Source organism: Somniosus microcephalus, chromosome 7 (genome assembly GCF_052327205.1).
Source record: "Somniosus microcephalus isolate GS21.2 chromosome 7, FLI_Smic_1.0, whole genome shotgun sequence".
NCBI lineage: Eukaryota > Metazoa > Chordata > Chondrichthyes > Squaliformes > Somniosidae > Somniosus > Somniosus microcephalus.
In genome coordinates, this window is record NC_140993.1 from 244,234,501 (window position 1) to 244,247,454 (window position 12,954).

Here is a 12,954-nt window from a genome sequence, read left to right on the forward strand (position 1 = left end):
ACTGCCCCTAGTCATCGGCCAAAGGAAATCTAACCTGTTGCATTAAATTTCATTTAAAAGTTTTTCCATAATAAGAGGAGGGAAGAACATTTAATGGTATGGCTACCACTTGTAGTATAAATATACATAAAGTACACTAATATAAATATAAATATAAATTCTTACAGGACTTGACAGGGTAGATGCAGGGAGGATGTTTCCCCTGGCTGGGGAGTCTAGAACCAGGGGTCACAGTCTCAGTATAATGGGTCAGCCATTTAGGACTGAGATGAGGAGAAATTTCTTCACTCAAGAGGGTGGTGAATCTTTGGAATTCTCTATCCCAGAGGGCTGTGGAGGCTCAGTCGTTGAGTATATTCAAGACAGAGGTCGATAGATTTTTGAATATTAAGGGTACCAAGGGATATGGGGATAATGCAGGAAAGTGGAGATGTGGTAGATGATCAGCCATGATCTTATTGAATGGCACAGCAGGCTCGAGGGGCCGAATGGCCTACTCCTGCTCCTATTGCTTATGTTCTTATGTTCTTATAGAGCGGCTCCCATATATAGAGCTGTTCTTTCCACACTGACAGGCAGAGTAAACACAACATTATTGTCTTGGTTTTCCAGACCAGATTTGTTTTCACTTCATAGATATGTACGTTATTTTACTGGTAAGGACTACAAGTTATCTAAAGGAACATTGTTCCAAAATAACTTCATGGATTTCGGTAAAGAAGATCCTTCTGACAATTATGCTGATGAATCTAAATGAAAGTCATAATGCAAATCAAAGGAGGAACAAAGCATCAGCGTGATTTAACTAACAGGGAATCAAACTGAAAAGCTTTTTTCTATCTGAATGTTAAGATGCAGTAACAGCGTTCAACATCAATGGCTGTGCTGTACTTTTATCAGCTAATTATCACGTGTCTGTTTCGCATTAATCCATTATCTGGGCACCACTGGGTAATAAATCGGAGTGTAACAGGAACTAAGGCACTCTTTCCTAGAAAGCATCACACAAATAGCCTCATGCAGTATGCATTAAGTAACACCAGGGAGTAATGCAGAACATGTGCTGTGTCCATTTAGCCAGTAAGGTAAAGGGGAAGAACTGGCTCTTTCACTTAATTATTTCCATGTTCCTTTATTCTTTTTCTGTACATTTCTGCCCCGCACTAATATTCCGTACAACTTTAGTTCAAAGCGTTATCCATTCCTGCCCACCACTACAAGCTGCTGAAGCTCATTCCATGTAGTTCGCACCCTCACAGCCAGCAGAGAGAATGAGACTTTCATCCTGTTAGCTTGCACTGGATTCAAGCCAAAGTTCCATAGGTGAAAACCATAAGACAATGTGCTAATTATTTCCATCAGGCAGCGTCTCAGATACCTCTGCGGGCTCCTCTGATGGCGCAGCAAGTTTATCCAGTGAGTAGACCTTCCAAGTCAGAAGCCACTGGCTTATTTCACACGTGCACATCCAGCAGGGGTTGCTGGATAAATGGCATGATGGGCCGAATGGCCTCCTTCTGTGCTGTATCATTCTATGATAACAATCGTGTAGGAACCACGACCAATTTTCCCCCCTCCCAAATTCAAGGGGACTGAGGCCACTTGTATCTCACTGTCACTCCAGCTGAGATAGCTCACCCACTTGAACTTGGAACCTTCCTGGACTGTGGACTCAGCTCCTCACTGGATATGCTTCATGAGTCATCACGGGAACTTTATAAAACTTCTAGTGGAACCTATGTGCATATTGTATACATCATAAACATTAAAGACATCTTCAAATTTTGGGACATTTAGCTATCTATCTTCAGGACTCCTATCCCATTTCAAACCATTATTGGAATGATATTTTCCCCACTTTTCTTCCCCCTTTTTTCTCTCTTCTCCTAAAGATGCCAGCTCTTGCTGGGGCACAATTCCGCTGGCCAACCAATAGACCTTTGTTACCTCAGCTACCTGACAATTCTTTATGTGTGAACCTGAATAGTGAGTGCCACCCAGCTATTCAACTGTGGAGGGCATCACAGCCATACCCAACCCTGTCCTCGCCTGACAGGTCACTGGATGATTTTTCTTCACCCTCCGGTTACTTTAGAGCCCCACCTGCAGCCTTGGCTGAGTTCAGCTGACTCAACGGAGACTGGAAATTGAACCTGGGACTTGGTGTTCTGTATCACTTTACATTGGGCAAGGCCTTTAGCTAGTTGGTCATTGGGGAGCTCTTCTGCTATGATCCAGTTCACAAATAGCAGTATAATCTCCTTGGATTGTCTACAAAGCAAAGAGGATTCTTCAAGACTTCCTCTTGCTATTGATTTATTGCTAGTCTGTAGATCAACCTCCTCCAGCCCTACAAGCCTTCGAGATCTCTGCGCTCCTCCAATTCTGGCCTATTGTGCATCTCTGATTTCATTGCTCCACCATTGGCGGCCATGCTTTCAGTTGCCTGGGCCCTATACTCTGGAATTCCCTTCCTAAACCTCTCTGGCTTTCTACCTCTCTTCCTTTAAGGCGATCCTTAAAACCTACCTCTTTGACCAAGCTTTTGGTAATCTGTCCTAATATCTTCTTGTAGTGTATGTAACCTGTACTACCTTAAGAGGATACCTTAAGGTGATGGACTACTTTTTAATGGCTCCTGTACATTGTAGTACCAGTGGTGACCACACCGGTATATAAACCCTGCGGAGCAAAGTGTACCTCAGTTCCGCCCTGACCCTCAATCACTAAAGACCTGTTTACTTACTTCTGTAGTCTGTGTCCTGTTATTCAGTATAACTGCACTTGTAAACACAGACTCAACAGTGGCGACGAGTCTGATCGTACCTAGCGGCAGTTTTGCATCCAAGGAAGCTTCGTCCTCAGGAACGGGCGTCAAAAAAGGGCATCCACCCTCAACATCCTGCTGAGCACTGCATCGCCCGGGAGGCCATCGGGAACCCGGGTTGGTTTTCTGGCCACGAAGTCCAACATCAGCAACAGGCGGTGATCATCCCTTCTACGACAGCGGCGGGTAAGCCCGATCGAGCGGCACGGGGGGGAAGTCGGCCGAGTTGTCAGTGGGAGAAGGGGAGGGAAAATGAAGAAAAGGGCGGAGAACACGACCGCAGCCGGTGTCAGGGGCTGGACTGCAATCGGGGCAGAGACGCGCAGCAGCCAGAAAAGCGTTTTATTGCCACAAGGACCGCGGGAGCAGCGAGGAATAAAGGCAGGAAGGACCGCTGGGAGGCGTTGGCGGCAACAGCGTGGGAATCGCCATCTTGAGTCGGCGGGGGAAGAAGACAAGCGCGGGAAAAGCCGCCATCTTAAATAAAAACAATTTTAAAGTCATCATATTAAATAATATCCGAAGGGAAAGGAGAAACTCAGCAAGGATGCCAAAAACGGGTAACATCACTGCTTTTGATAATGATGTGGAAGATTGGGCCACTTATGTGGAACGCATCGAAGTTTACTGTACAACGAATGATGTACCGGATGATAAGAAAGCACTAACCCTATTAAACTCGATGGGTGCGAAGACGTACGGGTTATTAAGGAACCTGGTAACCCCAGACAAACCGGTAGGGAAGAGTTTCGCGGATATTGTTACTATCCTGCAAGAGCATTTAAACCCCACACTGCTGCTGATAGCGGAACGATTTAAATTCTACAAAAGAATTCAACTTAAAGAAGAAAGCAACGCTGAATTCCTAACAGAACTGCGCAAGTTATCAAAGTACTGCCAGTTCGGAACAGGACTAGCAGACGCACTGAGAGATAAGTTTGTGTGTGGGCTCCTAAGGGAAGGAACCCAGAAGCGACTGCTAGAGGAAAAGGATCTTACGCTGGACAAAGCTTTCAGCATTGCAGCATCCCACGAGGCAGCAGCACGGGGCGCTGCAGAGATACAGCAAAGGCCACTGGAATTCAGCACCAATGAAATGGCATTGGACGCAGTAAAGTGCTATCGTTGCGGAAGGACAACGCATGACCAGAACCAGTGCTGGTTCAAAGACAAAGAATGCAGGCAATGTGGCAAACTTGGTCACATAGCGAGAGTATGTCGGTCAGGAAAGAAGACCAGCAGCAAAAAGTCACCGCAGGAGAAGTACAAAAATGTACACAAGGTGACAGAGAACAGTTCGGATGAACAGAAGACGGATTCAGACTCCAGCAGTAAGGAACTGGGTTGTCTGAAAATACATAATGTGGGTAACACAGCAGACCACCAAACTATCTGGGTCATGCTCCGGATAGCAGGAGTTCAAGTGAAGATGGAATTGGACACAGGGTCGGCATTAACGGTCATGAATAAGCAAGATTACAAAAGGTTATTCTCGTACATTCCCCTGAGGGATACGGAGATTGTATTGAAAACATACACGGGGCGAATAGTATACCCCAAAGGAAAGATAAAAGTAAACGTGGTCAACAATGGTAAAGAAAGTCAGAAAATGGACTTGTATGTGTTACCTGATGGAGGTCCGCCACTACTGGGACGGGAATGGATCCGGAGAATAAATTTGGACTGGCATTCCATACAAGCACTGACTGTGGATGCCTGTAAGGAGGACAACGTCAAACCTAAATGACTGTCCAAAATCTTAGACGATGCTAAGGAGGTGTTCCAACAGGGACTTGGAACACTGAAAGGAATTACGGCAACCATCAAGGTTGAAGAACATGCAAACCCAAAAATTTTCAAAGCCAGACTGGTGCCTTATGCGATACGACCTACTGTGGAAGCAGAGCTGGAAGGGCTAGAACGTTCAGGGGTACTGTCCAAGGTGGACTGGAGCGAATGGGCTACACCCATTGTTCCTGTCATGAAGTGTTCGCTGAGCAACAAGCCGGGGGAACCTGGGAAGGTTCGTATCTGTGGCGATTTCAAGATCACTGTTAATCCAGTTCTTCACACGGTGCAATATCCGCTTCTGCGGATTGAAGATATCTTCGCTTCGCTGTCTGGCGGGAAGCACTTCACCAAGATAGACCTGGCGCAGGCGTACCTACAGATGGAAGTTGATGAAGCGTCACGACAGTATCTCACGATCAACACACATAAGGGCTTATATCGGTATAATAGGCTGGTTTTTGGAGTGGCATCGGCTCCAGCGATTTGGCAAAGGGCCATGGAGCAGGTATTGCAGGGAATCCCAGGCACACAATGCTACCTGGATGACATCCTGATTACAGGAGATAACGATAATGATCACCTCGTGAATTTGGAGCGGGTGCTCATCAGATTGAAAGAATATGGGCTAAGAGCTAATCGCCAGAAATGCGAGTTCTTTCAAAAGCGAATCTCGTACTGCGGCCACGTCATTGACCAGGAGGGGCTCCATAAGTCACCTGACAAGATCGAAGCTGTTGTCAAAGCTCCAGCACCAGAAAATGTATCCCAGTTGAGGTCGTTCCTCGGGTTGGTTAACTATTACCACAAGTTTCTTCCAAATTTATCCACGGTGTTACACCCGCTGAACACTCTTTTGCAAACGGGAATACCATGGAAGTGGAGCGATGATTGTAAGCGGGCTTTTCAAAAGAGCAAGGCACTGATCACCTCTAAGGAAGTGTTGGCTCACTTTAACCCAACGCTGCCTATTCGCTTAGCTTGTGATGCTTCTCCATATGGTATCGGGGCAGTGCTCTCACATAAGTTTCCAGATGGCTCGGAAAGGCCAGTCGCTTTCGCATCCAGATCATTGACCTCCGCTGAGCACAACTATGCTCAGATAGATAGGAAGGCTCTCAGCCTCGTGTGGGGAGTTAAGAAATTTAACCATTACCTGCAAGGCCAAAAGTTTACGCTGCTGACAGATCACCAGCCGTTGGTTTCCATTTTCAACCCTAAGAAGGGTGTTCCGGTAATGACGGCGCAGAGGCTTCAGAGATGGTCCCTTTTCCTAGGGGCACATCAATATGATATTGAATTCAAAGGTACAAAGCAACATGGCAATGCTGATGGGCTGTCGCGCCTGCCACTACCTACAGCGGAAGAGGCACCGGCAGTTGACCCTGTCGAGATATTTCACTCGACCATCATCGAATGCTTACCAGTCACCAATGCGGGTATTGAGAGAGAGACCCGAAATGACCCGACACTGTCTCGGGTCTACGACTTGACAGTGAAGGGTTGGTCAGCACATGGCGACCCACTGTTACCAGCATTCTCAGCCAGACGAGAACAGCTGTCCGTATGTCAAGGAACATTGATGTATGGAACAAGGGTGATTATTCCTCCTAAATTAAGGGAGAGAGTTCTAAAAGAATTGCACGAAGGTCATCTGGGGGGAGTCAAGATGAAAAGCCTTGCTAGGGCTTATGTGTGGTGGCCAGGTATCGACAAACAAATAGAGGATCTGACTAAAAGCTGCTCAGGGTGCCAAAAAGTTCAGAACGCACCTCCAATTGCACCGCTGCATCCGTGGGAATGGCCTTCAGCCCCATGGCAACGTGTGCATATCGACTTTGCAGGTCCATTCATGGATTCCATGTTTTTGATAGCAGTAGACGCACATTCTAAATGGCCAGAAGTGATTAAGATGTTGACCACTACCTCTGAGAGGATGATTGCAGTTCTAAGAACCATATTTACAAGGAATGGATTGCGGGAGCAAATATGTTCAGACAACGGACCACAGTTCGTGTCAGAAGAATTCCAGAAATTCATGAAAAAGAATGGGGTGAAACACTATACATCTGCCCCATATCATCCGGCCACAAATGGGTTGGCTGAGAGATTTGTACAAACGTTCAAAAAGGCGGTAAAGGCCATGAGTGAAGATCATATTCCACTACAACACAAGGTGGACAATTTCCTGATGGCGTATCGAAACGCCACGCATGCAGTGACAAATCAAAGCCCTGCCATAATGTTCTATAACAGAAGGTTGCGGTCCCGGTTGGATTTGTTAAAACCCAATGTGCGACGGGAAGTCGAAAACAAGCAATTCCAGCATGTAAATAAAAAGGCCACTCGTAGTTTTGAAATAGGACAACCAGTGTTGGCCAGGGACTATAGGGATGATAAATGGCAACCTGTGACAATTCGTGCACGACAGGGACCCTTGATGTACACGGTAGACGTTGGAGAGAACGTAATACGACGTCATGCTGACCAACTTGTGGAATCGAGAACAAGGGTCGACCCCATGTCTACGGCAGAGACACCAGTTGAAGAACTTATTGAGCCTGTAGCATCTACCTCAGACTCGAACGTATTGGATGATGTTGAATCCATAGGAGATCAAGTGGACGAGACACCCCAGCAACGGGAACCAGAGATCCCTGAAAGGCGTTATCCGGGCCGGATCAGGAGGCCTCCTCAGAGACTGAATCTTTGAACAGTTCTTGTGTGTAAATTGTATATATGTTATCCATGTAGTGTATTAATTGGGGGTGTCCACTGTTAAGCTAAAAGGGGAGGAATTGTAGTGTATGTAACCTGTACTACCTTAAGAGGATACCTTAAGGTGATGGACTACTTTTTAATGGCTCCTGTACATTGTAGTACCGGTGGTGACCACACCGGTATATAAACCCTGCGGAGCAAAGTGTACCTCAGTTCCGCCCTGACCCTCAATCACTAAAGACCTGTTTACTTACTTCTGTAGTCTGTGTCCTGTTATTCAGTATAACTGCACTTGTAAACACAGACTCAACACTTCTTATGTGGCTTTGTGTCAAATTTTGTTTGATAACGCTTTTGTGAAGCGCCTTGGAACGTTTTACTACATTAAAGGCACTATATAAATACAAGTTGTTGATGTTATTAACGTGAACTAGATGCCCAACTTTTACACTAGTTCTCACGCCATGATAAAGCTCTAATCACTGGAAAATATCAGAAATAACAACATAGGAACTTTTGGTTTACATCATAATTAATAACAATTATTATCTTGTACTTATGGAGTACAGATAAAACATGCTTAAAATAATATTTCTAGGCTTCCCCCAGTGGTTCAGTAGTTGCACAAGTTCAATGTGCTAAGTGAACTGATCTTACTTTGACAGCATTAAGGTTGCTGCAATTCACCTCAGTACTCTGGGTTAGAAAGGTGAAAATTGGCCGTGGTACTTGCTCCTAATCATTATCACAGTGGGCCATTTTAGATAAAAACAGAAAATGCTGGGAATACTCAGCAGGTCAGGCAGCATCTGTGGAGAGAGAAACAGGGTTAACGTTTCAGGTCGGTGACCTCCCGACAGAATTTTAGAAGAGCAAGTGTGTGAACATCAGGTAAGAACAGGACCTGGCTTGGCTGTGGGGCCTCTTACAGTCAATTAGCCAGCTGATACTCATAATCAAGGCTTGCACGGGAATGGTGGCCATTGGCGTGACACACAGGAGGGGCAACCAATGGCTTTGGAACCATACCTCAGCAATGAGTCAACAGTTCTAGAAGAGATGGGGAGGGAAGAAATGGCAGGAAAAAATGATATTTCTATTGAGTACTATGTCCAGCTGCATTAGCTTATGCCTTTGTGCAACAGAGTAAAATCTTAAGAGAAGAGAGCAGGGAAGAAAACTGGAGAGAAGTCAAACATTCTCCTGTGTTGTGAACATGGCACCAGTGACATGGGTTTATGGCCAAATCCTAAATAGCTGCTCCAATCTTATGGGAGTTATCATTTGACTTGTCCAAACCTGTTCGGTTAAAGAAGGAACTTGGATTTATGTAGCAATTTTCACTGCATCAGGATGTTCCAAAGTGCTTTACAGCCACTCAAGTACTTTTTGAAGTGTAGTCACTGTTTTAATGTAGGAAATGTGGCAGCCAATTTGCGCACAGCAAGGCCCCACAAACAGCAATGAGATAATGACCAGATAATCTGTTTTAATGATGTTGGTTGAGCGATACAACCAATACAGTGATCCTGGAGCCAGGGCACCAGGGATAACTCCCCAGCTCTTCTGCGAAATAGTGCCATGGGCTCTTTTACGTCTGCCTGAGAGAGCAGACAGGGCATCGGTTTAACGTCTCATCTGAAAGATGGCGCCTCCGACAGTGCAGCACTCCCTCAGCACTGCACTGGAGTGCCAGCCTGGATTTTGTGCTAAAGTAACATATGGACGGAATTTCCGCTCCGGACGGAGCTGCTTGCGCCAGCGCGATATTCAGTTTCAGCGCCCCAAATGGAAGCGGGGCGCTGCTCGAGGTGCCCCGCGTCCCTCTTGGGGCGCTGCAACTGAATATCGCAGCGCAACGTGCTGCAGCGCCACACGCTGCGGCACGGCACGCTGCGGTACTGCAGGCCTTCCTCCCCTTCTTAAAGGGGAGGGGCCTGCACCAGCGCGATCAGAGATCGCGAGTGCCGGCAAAAGAGCCCGGCACCGAGGAGAGGTGCCGGGCTCTTGGGACACAGCTGGCACTGCCCGGCGGGGGGGCGCTCAGGAGGCTGGAGACGGCGGCACGAGGAGGTGCTGGCAGGCGGCCAGCAAAAAAATGGCCGCCCCGTACCTCCCCTTTAATTAACGCCACTACCGCCACAGGTCGGCCTCCCTGAACCGGTCGCAGATTGCGACCAGCATTACAGCGGGCAGCACGGTGGCATAGTGGTTAGCACTGTTGCCTCACAGCGCCAGGGACCCGGGTTCAAATCCGGCCTCGGGTGACTGTCTGTGTGGAGTTTGCACATTCTCCCCGTGTTTGCGTGGGTTTCCTCCGGGTGCTCCGGTTTCCTCCCACAGTCCAAAGATGTGCAGGTTAGGTTGATTGGCCATGATAAAAAAATTGACCCTTAGTGTTAGGGGGGATTAAATACGTGGGGTTACGGGGTTACGGGGATAGGGCTTGGGTGGGATGGCTGTCGGTGTAGGGACCGGGTGCTAGGGTTTGGATGATCAGCCATGATCTCATTGAATGGCGGAGCAGGCTCGAAGGGCCGAATGGCCTACTCCTGCTCCTATCTTCTATGTTTCTATGTTTCTATATCACAATCGGGGCGGTAGCGGGGCGCTGCGCACACCGATGACATCATCGGTGGCGGCGCAGCACTACAGGCTAACGCCGCCATTAGCGCCCCGCTAAATTTCACGGGGTGCGTGGCCAGTGGCGCTAAAGCCACTAAGTGCCCTCTTTGAGCGCTAACTGGTTGCACAGCCCACCGAATTTCTAGGCCTAAGAGTCTAAATGGGGTAGAGGAGCAAAGGGATCCGGGGTACACATTCAGAAATCACTAAAAGTAGTGTCGTGGGCTAACAAGGCCATAAAGAAAGCAAACCAAGCACTGGGGTTCATTTCTAGAAGGATAAAATTGAAAAGCAGAGAAGTGATGTTAAACCTGGGTTAGACCACACTTGGAGTACTGCGCACAGTTCTGGTCTCCGAATTATAAAAAGGATATAGAGGCACTGGAGAAGGTGCAAAAAAGGCTCACAAGGATGATACCAGAACTGAGAGGATATACTTATCTGGAAAGGCTGAACAGGCTGGGGCTCTTTTCTCTACAAAAGAGAAGACTGAGGGGTGATCTGATAGTGGTCTTCAAGATTATGTAAGGGTTTGATAGGGTAGGCAAAGAGAAAATGTTTTGACTTGTGGGGGAGACTTAAGGCTAAAGGGATCAAGGGATATGGGGAGAAGGCAGGGACAGGGCACTGAATTTGGATGATCAGCCATGATCTCATTGAATGGCGGAGCAGGCTCGAAGGGCCGAATGGCCTATTCCTGCTCCTATCTTCTATGTTTCTATGTTTCTATATCACAATCGGGGCGGTAGCGGGGCGCTGCGCACACCGATGACATCATCGGTGGCGGCGCAGCACTACAGGCTAACGCCGCCATTAGCGCCCCGCTAAATTTCACGGGGGGCGTGGCCAGTGGCGCTAAAGCCACTAAGTGCCCTCTTTGAGCGCTAACTGGTTGCACAGCCCACCAAATTTCTAGGCCTAAGAGTCTAAATGGGGTAGAGGAGCAAAGGGATCCGGGGTACACATTCAGAAATCACTAAAAGTAGTGTCGTGGGCTAACAAGGCCATAAAGAAAGCAAACCAAGCACTGGGGTTCATTTCTAGAAGGATAAAATTGAAAAGCAGAGAAGTGATGTTAAACCTTGGCTAGACCACACTTGGAGTACTGCGCACAGTTCTGGTCTCCGAATTATAAAAAGGATATAGAGGCACTGGAGAAGGTGCAAAAAAGGCTCACAAGGATGATACCAGAACTGAGAGGATATACTTATCTGGAAAGGCTGAACAGGCTGGGGCTCTTTTCTCTACAAAAGAGAAGACTGAGGGGTGATCTGATAGTGGTCTTCAAGATTATGTAAGGGTTTGATAGGGTAGGCAAAGAGAAAATGTTTTGACTTGTGGGGGAGACTTAAGGCTAAAGGGATCAAGGGATATGGGGAGAAGGCAGGGACAGGGCACTGAATTTGGATGATCAGCCATGATCTCATTGAATGGCGGAGCAGGCTCGAGGGGCCGAATGGCCTATTCCTGCTCCTATCTTCTATGTTTCTATGTTTCTAAAACTAGCGGTCATAAATACTAATAAATCCAATCGGGAATTCAGGAGAAACTTCTTTACTCAAAGAGTGGTGAGAATGTGGAACTCGCTACCACAAGGAATAGTTGAGGCAAATAGCGTAGACGCATTTAAAGGGAAACTAGATAAGTACATGAGAGAGAAATGAATAGAAGGATATGCTGATTGGGTGAGATAAAGAGAGGTAGGAGGAGGCTCGTGTGTAGCAAAAACACTGGCATAGATCAGTTGGGTTCATTGGCCTGTTTCTGTGCTGCAAACACTATGGGCTGGATTTTGCCAATGGGGAGCTTTTGGAGGCGGGTCTCCCACTTGTCGAGTTTTAGTCCCGCCTCCATCGACTTCTCACCAACCCATGCTATTTTCCCTTGATTAACTTTGTTAAGCCCGCCCAGCGGGCTTAGCAGACCAATTAAGGAGAAGCCAGTTACAGAGAATGTCAGCATATGACGTTTCATCTGTGAAAACTTTTTGACAGATGAATTGTCATCATTTGACAGCTCTGTGAAGTTGTCAAACACTGACATTCTATGTTGTTTGATGAGTTCTTGTATTCAAAGACTCAACAAACCTCTTTTGTGAGCAGAAAGTAGATGGTTGTTGCATTGGAGAATGCAGCAGCCATCTGTCATCTCTGCCAGTGAGATGCGAGACTCTCCGCATCCCCAACGTTTCAAGCCTGCAGGAAGAAACAAAGGTAAGTAAACTTTTTCTAACACTTTCCACTCACCTCACACACTTACCTCTCCACACTTGCACCCATCACTTACCTTCGCAGCGCACTTTTGCACCCCGCAGACCCACTGCTCGCCTCGCTGACCCTGGCGGGGTTCGCAGCCTTCGGTCAGCCCACACTTTTGCTGTAATCCCCTTCCCGCCTCCAGGAGATGGGACCCGGCGTGGGTCGGCTACCCGCCTCCCGGGAAGATGGCACGGAGGCGGGTTGGGGGCGGGATGGGTATCCGCCCCCAGATTCTGCCATTTTCCCGGCAGTCCCACCTCCAAACCCGCCTCCCCAGGGCTGGCAAGGTCGCGCCCTATGTAAGTCTCTGGAGTGGGACTTTAACCCATGAGTGCTACCACTGAGCTATTTGGCTTCATTATACAGGGCTGACACAGGTTTGTCTATCTTGACTACCCATTTAATCACTACCTTTAATTGTATATCTTGGGTAGGAGGTCCTTCTGCACACTCAGAACTAACCTCACCATCAACCTGACCTGGAGGAACTGGTGTAGCGGCTGCAGACAAATATCCAGCAGTGGGACAAAAATTAAAATATTTCCTTCTATAAAAAACCTCAATATTTTAAGCAAGCCTTCTAGTCTTTGATAATTGTCTGTTATGACCTCTGAGTTGTCCCGCAGACAGTGCTGTGCAGTCCTAAGTATAACATTATTTTTATACTGATTTATGTTTTTAGATCTATGAAAAATATCTCCACAGTTCCCAGACCACACATGCAATATTAAACTA